Source organism: Mycteria americana, chromosome 2 (genome assembly GCF_035582795.1).
Source record: "Mycteria americana isolate JAX WOST 10 ecotype Jacksonville Zoo and Gardens chromosome 2, USCA_MyAme_1.0, whole genome shotgun sequence".
Lineage (NCBI taxonomy): Eukaryota > Metazoa > Chordata > Aves > Ciconiiformes > Ciconiidae > Mycteria > Mycteria americana.
In genome coordinates, this window is record NC_134366.1 from 46981300 (window position 1) to 46991462 (window position 10163).

Consider the following 10163-nt stretch of genomic DNA (forward strand, 5'->3'; position numbering starts at 1 on the left):
ACTGTTGGATTACCTTTTAAACTGATCAACCCTGCTCAAGGTTTAGGCAAATGGGCTTTATACAGTCACTTTAATGTTGCTGAAAATGCACCTGCAGGAAAACTAGGAGGTCTCCAGAGCACTGACATTGCATGAGCAGACAAACCCTAAAATAAAACAAAGCAGTACAGGGCACCACAGCTCTCAGTGTAAACAGGTACACGAGTGCTCAACGCCTTTCTAAGAGAGGCTAATGGTTAGCCTGTGCAGTTTATCCACTGTGAGGTGACTTTCTTTCAGTGTAGTAGGTGTACCTGCTGAAACCAAAAGCAGAAAGCCAGCAGATTTTAATGGGAATAGAACTGAGCTAGGAAGCAGCAGGATTTGTTAGTTTTTAGATCGCAAATACGCTGTTAATCCCATTACCATTGAACCTTTGCAACAAACAGGCTGTTTGCTGTCCAGCTGGACACCAGCCTCTTGGCACACTGACGGTGAGAAGCGTGCTCCCGGATCCCCTGCGCCCAACACACTCGCAAGCCCCAGCGAGCCCCCTGCAGCACCCAGGTGACCCACCCGTTCCCTTTTCTGATATATGCTGCACCTTCCCTCCCAGAAAACTCCGCTCACTTCCTTTCAGCTTTCCCTGGCAGGAATCTTAATGCTGTGACCTTTCTGAAGACATGCCCTACTGCCTTTTTTTTTTTTTTTTAATTCCTATCTCTAATTGTGCTCAGGCACATTTATTTATACCACTTTTCATTCTTCGTGCAAAGCTTCAACTCTCTATGCGAGTGTAAAGTTGTTGCTGTAGCTTTTTGGGAGTTGTTCCCTCCCTCCCAACCTCCTTTTCTTCCTTTGAAGTCACTTTCTTACTTAAAAAAGCCTGCCAACCCTGCAAGCTGTTTCTCGACCATAGCCAATCCTCCCGTTCCTTTGTCAGGAGCACTGGACTGTCTTTTACAGTCAGAGACGGTGATGATAAATGACAGCCTCCATAATCCAGCAAGTGATGCTGTCCAGGGGCAAAAGCCGCAGGCAGATGTGGAGCCTTCCCGCCGAGCACACCGCAGAGGGAAGAGGGCACATCACTCACAGCAGTAAATCCCATCCACGCTCTGGTTGCTCGGCTCCAAGCAGCATCAAAGCCCCCTTTGCAGGCTACGGAGCACACAGCGCTTCCCAGTCACTTCTCTGGCCAGCAGACATTGCTTTCACTTAAAACACAAAACAAGGAAAAAACCCTTTGTTCCCCCAAAAGGAGGCTGCATGCAGCCCCATACATGCCTTATTTCAGCAGGCTCCGATATTGACAGCCAGCTGGATAATGGATTCAAATGCTCTGGGGATCAACCTCTTCACCCAGGAAAGCCGTCCCCGGTTTTTGGAGGAGCCCATGGTGAGCAGGTTTGGAGGAGTGGAGATTCAAACCACGCTTCCCACCTCACCCCTACAAAAGGGGCTATGAAGCAGGAGTGCCAGCCAGGAGCACACTGCACTTCTTCCCAAAGGATCACCAACATCTTTACAAACATTAGACCTCACAGCACGCTCGCAAGAAGTCGATAAACGTCATTTCCACCACCTCACCCAATTCTTCGCCTGAAGAGCAATGCTGAAGGGAAGCTTATCTATGTGTCCAAGGTCAGGCTTGGCATCTGTGACAGATTGAGCTGTCCTAAGTCCCTGCACATCCAGCCTTCAATCCTAGAGTTAGTCACCAGGCAGCACCTCTAACTTTTAAAGAGGAAGCTTTGAAGGAAAATGTTGGTTGGGGGTTTTTTTGGGTTGTTTTCTATTTTTTTTATTTTTTATTTATTTACACAGCCTAGCTAGAGAACCACTGGAAGATACGATGAGGCTGTACTTCAAATCAGATGCAACATCATCCTGTCCTTTGGGAGCAAGCTTTGCCCTGCCAGTGCCAGCTCCAAGCTCCTCAGGCTGTGCCCATCCTCAATGGCTCTCAGGACCAGTAACATACCAGGACCAGGGCAGGGGAAAGCAGGGCATAACTCACACTAGAAGTGCCTGGGTTTTGTCCAGTTTTCTGTTTGGTCCTTCCTTGGCTCACTTGGACCTGGTGATCAGTCAACAGCAGAGATTTAAGATACAGCCACCAGCACCTTCACCAATACAATACCTACCACAGCATGCCAAGAGTGTTTCCACTGGCTTCCAGTAAACCCACAAGTCCTTAAGGGTGACTTGCATCTCCTCTCTGTTCCTAAGCTCTAGTACCCGCTCTGGCACAGTGAGGCTGCCGATTGCCTCCAAACAGCTATGCGACATGAGTCACTAACTGCTAGACAGGTATTTTTCTTTCTTTAGGCCATAGTAACCCTGTTCTGGTAAGTTATCTAACTCTGAATTGGAAAGTAGGCGGTAAGAGACTTTTATGGTGCCTTTTGCAGACCCTCATCTCTGGGGAGGACACTGGGCAAGGGGAAGGGGATGCACAGCCGCTACACGACTGCCAGCGGGGCACGCCTCGGCTCAACTGCAGTCAATAGCACCGCTCCCCCGGCTGCGGTGACGCCAGTGCTTTTTGTCTCGACCTTGCGAATATTTGTTTTAAGAGGTCTTGATGAGTCAAGTGGCTCAGGATGAAAGTCCATAGCATGCTGGCAAGGTGAGCGAAAACAGTGAGCTTGTGCTAACAGAGCTGTTCAAGGATGCAAGAAGTACAAGGTGCATGTCAAAGCAAAGGCCGCTCAGCTTGGCTAATGGGACCACAAACCAGCACTGATGAAGGATTCGGGGCAGAGCTCGTGCTGCTGTAAGCACAGCCAAGACAACTGGAGACAAGCATTTTCCTCCAATACACTCCAAAACTGCCCGCGGCATCATTACCTTGACAGTTAACCAAATGACTTTTCTTTCAGTTGCAGTCTAAATCTAGACTAGATCTGTCTTCAGAAGCATTCTAATTTAAGCTCGCACTTTAGTAAATCCTTAAAATAATTTGTTTCTTATTTGTCAACCTGAAAGACGAACACTGGTTTTCACCAGAACAAAGAGCAGCCAAAAACTCAATCAGACCTATCCATCACCAGGTGGGGTCCGCAGGGGGAAGGTGTGACCCATCAGGACAGCAAGGAACTTGGGTGCAGCTTTGCACCTTCCTGTACATAAAGCCTGTATCATCCTCCAAGACTTGCATCCCTTCGTATGCTACCCCTTAGCAGCGAAGATGGAGAAATTAAATCTATTCAGCAGGGAAAGCACTCTTTGCCAATGAGAAAAAAAAAATACCATTTTTTCCTCATCTCTGCCTTCCTTGTTCATGTTTTCCCTCTTACACTTCAAGAAAAATTAAATTCCAAATGTACACAAAAATTAATAGTATGTTGCTGCATTACTAAGTACCACATTCACTACAGAGGATGAACAGCACAAGTCCACAAGAGCAACTGCTGCTTTACATCAGCTAAAGAGGTCACCATTTATTTTTTTTATCTTGAAATTGATGGTTTTGCTCTTTAAGTATAAAAAATATTAAAATGGGATCAGGCCCTTCAGCTGAAATAAAACAACAAAATCCAAGTCTCTTGGCTTGTTAAAAAGGCCAAACTTCTTCCAAAACACCCCTTAATTTTAATTGATTTATATGCGAGACAAGCAGCTAAACAGAAAAAAAAAGAACAGACTCCCAGCTATTTTTCCACACAGTAAGACCCGCTGGGCAAACAAAACCGTATTCATTATTTACCTTGGGGCAGGACCCAGAGTCCTTAACCAGGTTAAGGACCCTATTGTGTTAATCTTTACATTAGTCCAATGTAACATGCACCATATTTAAACAAAATAATGTCAATTCCTCTTTAGTAAGGGGGCTGGGCAGGGAACGACACAGCACCAACCCCCTCCTCCCTACATACACATTGCAGTATAATCTGCCACCTTCTATAAATGCTGCCATTTGTCTTTTCTTTAGATGCATTGCAGGAATATTTCCATATAAGTCCTATTATAATAAAAACGACAGTGTGACAAACAGCTTTGCAAATAGGTCTGCTGCTCCGACAAAGCACAGACAACACACTGATTTGCGGAAACACCCTGTATAATTCACAAGTGCTACTAGTTGATTTGAAATCCAGTAAATTTAGGTGGTCGCTTTATCTTCTCCATCACGATACCTACTTCCCCATACAGAGCTGAAGAAGTAGAGCATGTGCTCTACTCCTGCAACTGTTCCCCCAATCCCTTCCTTCTCCTCCCCTCCAATTTACACTGATTACAGGTTTCAAAGTCTTAGAGATTCATTTTTAAGTTCTATTTAAAATGCTGATTTTTACTTGTTTCCTTTTCATCTAGATCAATACTGCACAGATGATAAATATGTACCGTCTACCATTTATACTTTTTCATCTTAGCATTGAATATCCTACAGTAAGCTTAAGAAAAAGCAGTTCCTGGATAGCGCTTACATTCCCCCTCTTTAGCCTATTCCCTGTTTTATCTATAATACAATACATAAGCCTGAGTGTGTTCTATTAACGCAGACACCCATTCTAACATTCAGATATTAAGTGCAGCCGAAAGGAACTGCATCTCAAAACGTTCACTGCTCATTTTCAAGTTTGTCTAATTTTATGATGATACTTCAGCGTATACATTATTCTTTGCAAAACAGTGCCCCAGTGTTAAGGCATCACCGCACCAGTTTTCTATTCAGTCTTCACCGAGAGATGAGAAGCCACCATTTTCTTTTCGATACATGCAAATTAAATTGTTTGTCTCTACAGAAAGCGTAAACCACAGAGAATTCTGCATTTCAGTGGTGATAGTGTCACCTAGCATTAAAAACAAGTATTAATTTGTAAATGAACCTCCTCAATCATGTTCAAAGGAAGTAATTAAGCATTTAATGGACTAACAAACCAGCGCAAATATTAGTTTTATTATTTCCAAGGAGGTACCTCACAACCATATAAAATTCCCCTCACACTGATGATCATCTGCATCAGAACAATCAGACTCTTGTACAACGCAATTTTCAATAGATTCAGGCTTACCAGTCTTGCACAAGCTATACAATTTATACTGTTTCAAATTTAGCAAAACATAAATAGCTGCTTACACATATCTAGGATTATTAGACTTGATTTTACATTCTAGAGCCTTAAAAAAAACCCAACAGCGTCTTGCAAGTATCCTGCTTACGAAATGCTACAAATTCTTTAATAATCATGCAGTATTTTCAGCATTTAAAAAAGCTCAAATTCATTTTTCTAGCAAGAGCATGTAAGAATGCCTTGTCTCATTAAAACAAGGTTTTTAAACAATGCCTACATTTAACTTACATAATGCCCTAGGTTTGCTGTAATTATCTAGTAATTCCAACTATTCAGTAATACAGGAGACTTAAAGCGCAGCTTAGGAACAGCAAGATTTGTATTTTCCAGCAACCCCGTGAAACTCCGGTGAAGTTAATTCATTGCACTGACAAGAAAAGAAACCTTAAAAACAGGCAGGCAAAGGAGTTTAGCAGCTGCGTACAGGGCTTTTCTTTCGCTCGAGGCTTTAATAATTTCAACAGGCACTATTTCACAAATAATCTTCCCAACTCTGAATAGCCACGCTGCGACAGGAACCAAAGCAGCAAGAGTCGTGCCTCTCTAGTAATGCACAAAAATCCCGACATACCGGGCGGCGACTGAAAGATACATTCATTAACTTTGTTTTCCTGGCTTTAAAAAGGTCAAGTGGGATGCTGATTGCCAGACAATCACTTTGTTTCAGACATTTTTATTAGACAAAAGGCTTACAGTGAGCACTGCATTGTGCCCCACCCAGCTGCCTGAGGATTGTCATCTTCTCACTCCATTAGGCTGGAGGGCTGTATTACCATTTTCTAATTAAGCATCCCCTCCCATACATGCGCCTACCTTAAAAACACGCTCTCTTCTCTCCCTCCCCTCCCAAATAATCTTTCGGAAGGTCAGACACGAGGAGGAAAAACCCCCATGAATGAAACAATGAAGGAACAGGATAGTACTGACCTTTTCTGTAATAACGCCTTGCATCTCTCCCTCCCTTGCTGGTTTCTTAAACTAGGAAACCAATTCTTTAAAAATGAAGAATTACCGGGAAAAAAAAAAAAATAACCCTTCTCTAAAGCACCCACTTCTCCCCCAAAACAGGCAAGCCTATACCGGTCAACTATTTCTCCTAAAAATATTTTGAGGACAAGGATTTTTCCACACACACACCCTGCAGCAACCTCACTATCTGCATATGACATTAAACGTAATGGTTAAAATACGATGAAGCAAATATTGTTTCCTCCCCTTGCACCATGCGTATGTATTGACACTACTACACGAATGCACAGTATGTAAAAAGAATGTTAAAAACTTTATACTTATGAAATCCAAGTTATAAGATTTTCAACAACCACATGAATTTAACCACCTAATTAATAAGAAGAGTAAATGACAAGTTTCTTGTGTAAGAATGTCACGTTTCTTCAATCACTATTTCTGCCACTGATTTGAGGCAGCCGTACCTTCACGTTAAATACCAAGTACACACTACGAGAAAATACTGAAGACACTGCTAAAGTACAGAGGCTATTTTCTGTTTTCAAAACAATTTTAAGTAATATCATGTTCTCCTAGGTCTCTCTATATACACTCAGTTTAATTAAAAAGAGCTTGTAGCCCTCATCTATCTTTTAAAACGCAAGCCTAAGACTACCCAACAACAATATTATGTTAACACAAATCAAAACTGGAGCATGATTTAGCATGATGTATTAAAGGGAAAATAATCAGGTAGGACACAGTTTTCACAGGAAGGCCCAATTCCCCCCTCCCTTCAATTTCTAAAATTGATCTTATGAGCATCCATTATTTCTCCCCTCCACAGCATCTTTTTAAAAACCTATTTTACATCTCCAGACAGCCATCACGCATCTATGCGGTACTAAGTTTTCAGAAATGTGGACTTCTTTTCAAGGTAACATGCAGGCATATTAAGAAGAATCGTTACTTCTTACACTAATATTTCCCAGCATGTATTTGACAGAATCCTATTAACCCACAATTACTTAACCTGTGGTGAAATGCGGCCAACTCTTCCTTCTGAACAGGCATTTAATCCGTAGATGTTTCATGCTGGTAAGACAGTTTATATTCTTATTACATTAAAACCACTATTTTCACATAAAATAAGTTGTATTTGTTACCATACCTTAGTTTTGCTTTGCGGTTTTCATCTATTCATTGACTGTTGAGTGGTATGAATGAAATCCTTGGGGTACCTACCTTCCGACATTTCAATGGCTCAAGAAAGGCCATAACATTGCCACAAATTAATGGAAATATATCTTATTCTTTCACAGGGAATAGGTGCTGGTGATGCAAGCACTGGAAATACAGGCAAATTCTTTCCTAGTTACTATTTTTTTTGTAGGAAAAGCAGAGCCTTTCAGATATTACCCATGATGCCTCCCAACCAAAAACATCTGCAATATGCTACGTTCCCCGTTTGTCGCAATCAACCCGCCTATTTAAAGAGGGGAGGAAAAGAACATTAATCTACCAAAATCCACACACACAAACATTGGTAGGAACACCTCTTGTACTTACACGTTGGACTGAGCCGCATGCAGGAAGGTAGCTGTGGCAGTGCCAACCATGTTGAAGACCTGCAAGACCCAGGTATTTGTGAAGATGTTATTTCTTGGCTTTGTGACTTTCAACCATAAAACATCCCCTGCTTTCCCAGAACTGCCTACAATTTTGCTAGTGATGCTCCGATTTTAAATACAGTTTGTGAAAAACAGGATAAGGAGAAACGTTCTAGGTATTTCAGACTCTTGATATTACAGCTGAAATGCAAGAATGCTTACGAAACACCTGAAATGCATGTTCACAAATAATTATTTCCTCCCTGCTAAAGCAGCAAGAGGGAAAAAAAACCCGCAAGCCCTTATGCCATGCATTTCACACCTTCAGGAGGTAATAACTCTGCTTGGTTAGGACAAATGGTAGGACACGCAAGGTGATGTTTGAAATCAAGGTCTCCTCAAACACGCTTTTTCCTCTTCTCCCTCCAAGTAGGTCGCCCCTCTCAGCTGATTTGGTGTCATTTGTCTAGTTTGTCAGAAAGCAAAAAGAACCTGCCCTGCTGCATAAAGCACGTTAATGCCGATGCTACAAAGAGAGCTAGTGCTCTACTGCAGGAGAGGGCTTGTTAAAAGGGAGCCTCACCAACTACTGCCGTTTTAAACTTCTTTCCGGTTGTAGCAACCTGGATTTCTCAAAACCACTTCAGTAGAAGTAGCACAGCAAAGGTGTTTTCTGGTGGTTCCCTGCTAATGACCGCAGCGAGCTACAGCTTGGTCACCGAACGACGACTGCACGAGGGAAGGCGAGCTCTCCTCCTCCTCATCACACGCACCCAGCGCAGAAACTTTACGTTGTCATCCCCGCCGGGTTACAGCGAGATGTACAGCGGTGTGGAAGCCTGACTGCTCATTCCCCTTGCGGGGTCCCTAGTGAGAGGTGGGTGCTGCGGGGTGCTCCCGCAGAGCAGGCAGCGCCCACCTTGCCGGGGGAACGGGCGGTGCCGCTGTTCTGGAACCTTCCTGCGCACGCCAGCGCAGCGCCTGCATCCCAAAACCTGCCCGGCAAAGGTGCGCTGCTGGAGAGCGGCTGCTCTTCCCAACACATCGACAATTGGAATCGGTTTTCTCATATACCAGCTTTTCCCAACAAAATTTAAAAAAAAATGGATTGTGCTTTCGCTTGATCCTCGTGAGGTAAATAGCAGCTAGAACGTGACGCTTGCAGAAGTTTGGGGGGGATTTTAACTAAAAAACCAAAACCCCAAACCACACACCCCAACAACCGAGGCACTGCAAAACCATTTTCTCCGCAGCTATTCGCAGGAGGCGAGTCTTTGCCAGCCTGCGCCGCGCAGATCCGAACGCGCCGTGCCCGGCACGGGCGGCTAACTCGGCGTCCGCAACACTCGCCCGCAAAGCTGCCGGCAGGCTGAGGCAGGGCCACGCGCGTTTCCTGGGGCAGCGCGCACCCACGCCAGCCTGTGGGAGGGCAGGTGGCCAAGAGGAGCCTCCAGGCGAGCATCCTTACCGGGCCGCGGCGGCACGGGAACCCGGTCCCCGGGCGCTTGACTTTTTTGCGGGCGGCTCCCCGTTTTAAGGAGTTCTAGAAACTTTCCGGGAAGAGCCCGGCGCGGGGGCCGCGCCCGCGGGCTGCCGTACTGCAGGTGCCGCCGGGCGCAGGCTGCCCCCGCCGCCCCGCCGCTGCCCGGCCCGGGCAGCCCCCCCGCTCCTCCGCGCCGGCACCGCGGCCCCCGGGCGGGCAGGGCGAAGCCGCTCCGCTTCCCTGCGGCGGAGCCGGGCGGCCGGCCGGACCTCCGGGGCTCCGCGGGGCTCTACCCACGGGCGCGGCGCGCCCCCGCCCCGAAGGCGCGGGCAGCCGCTGGCCGCCGCCACCCCGAACTCCGCACCCCCGCCACCGCCCACGCCCCCAGCCCCGCAACAGGTACAGCCCGGGCGAGCCCCCCGCGACCGCCGCCCCCCGGCACCTTCCCACGGCGGCGGCGCCGCTCCCCCGCCCCCCACCGGGAGGGGAGGAGGGGGCCGGAGCCCCGCGCCCGCCGCCCGCGCACTCACCCCGTGGCAGCCCCGGTGCGGTGCGGTGCGGCTCGCCCACCTGCCGGGGCCCGGCCCGGCGCGGCGGCGGCGGCTCGTAGCCTCCCCTGCTGCAGGAGGCAGGCAGGGGCGGGGGCGGCGGGGCCGTATATACCGGGCACCCCCGCCCCCGCGCGCGCTCGCGGGGCGGGGGGGAGGGGGGGGCGGTGCGGTGCGGTGCGCGCGCCTGCCCGCCCGCCCGCGCGCGCGCGCGCGCTCGGCGATGATCAGGTGACGGGGCAGCCCCCTACACTGCGGAGCCGGGCGGGCCCCGCCGGGCGGCGGCCGCGGGGAGGGGGTGGGGGGAGCGCCACGCCACGCAACGCCGCGCCGCGCGCTGGACGGGCGGGGTTCCCGAGCGCCGCGGGGGGGCGGATCGGGAACGGCTCCGTTCTAGAACGCGGGGTCTGTGAGCACCACCCCGCCCCCCCCCCCCCCCCCTCCGCCGCGTCCTCCCCCCACGCACGCCCGGCACTGCCGCCCCGGCGCGGGCAGATCCCGCACGCCTGCCCGG

The 10163-nt window shown here is 48.1% G+C and overlaps 1 long non-coding RNA gene across 1 annotated transcript in view; it reads right to left on the bottom strand.

Annotated features, from left to right (window-relative positions):
* Positions 1 to 9870, bottom strand: part of LOC142406631 (uncharacterized) — a 32419-nt gene extending 22549 nt beyond the window's left edge. The window contains exons 1-2 of the long non-coding RNA XR_012774639.1: positions 9632 to 9870; positions 7578 to 7636 (exon numbers count right to left, since the gene is read on the bottom strand). This is a non-coding gene — a long non-coding RNA (uncharacterized LOC142406631). The remainder of the gene's footprint in view (positions 1 to 7577; positions 7637 to 9631) is intronic.
* Positions 9871 to 10163: the final 293 nt, after the last annotated feature.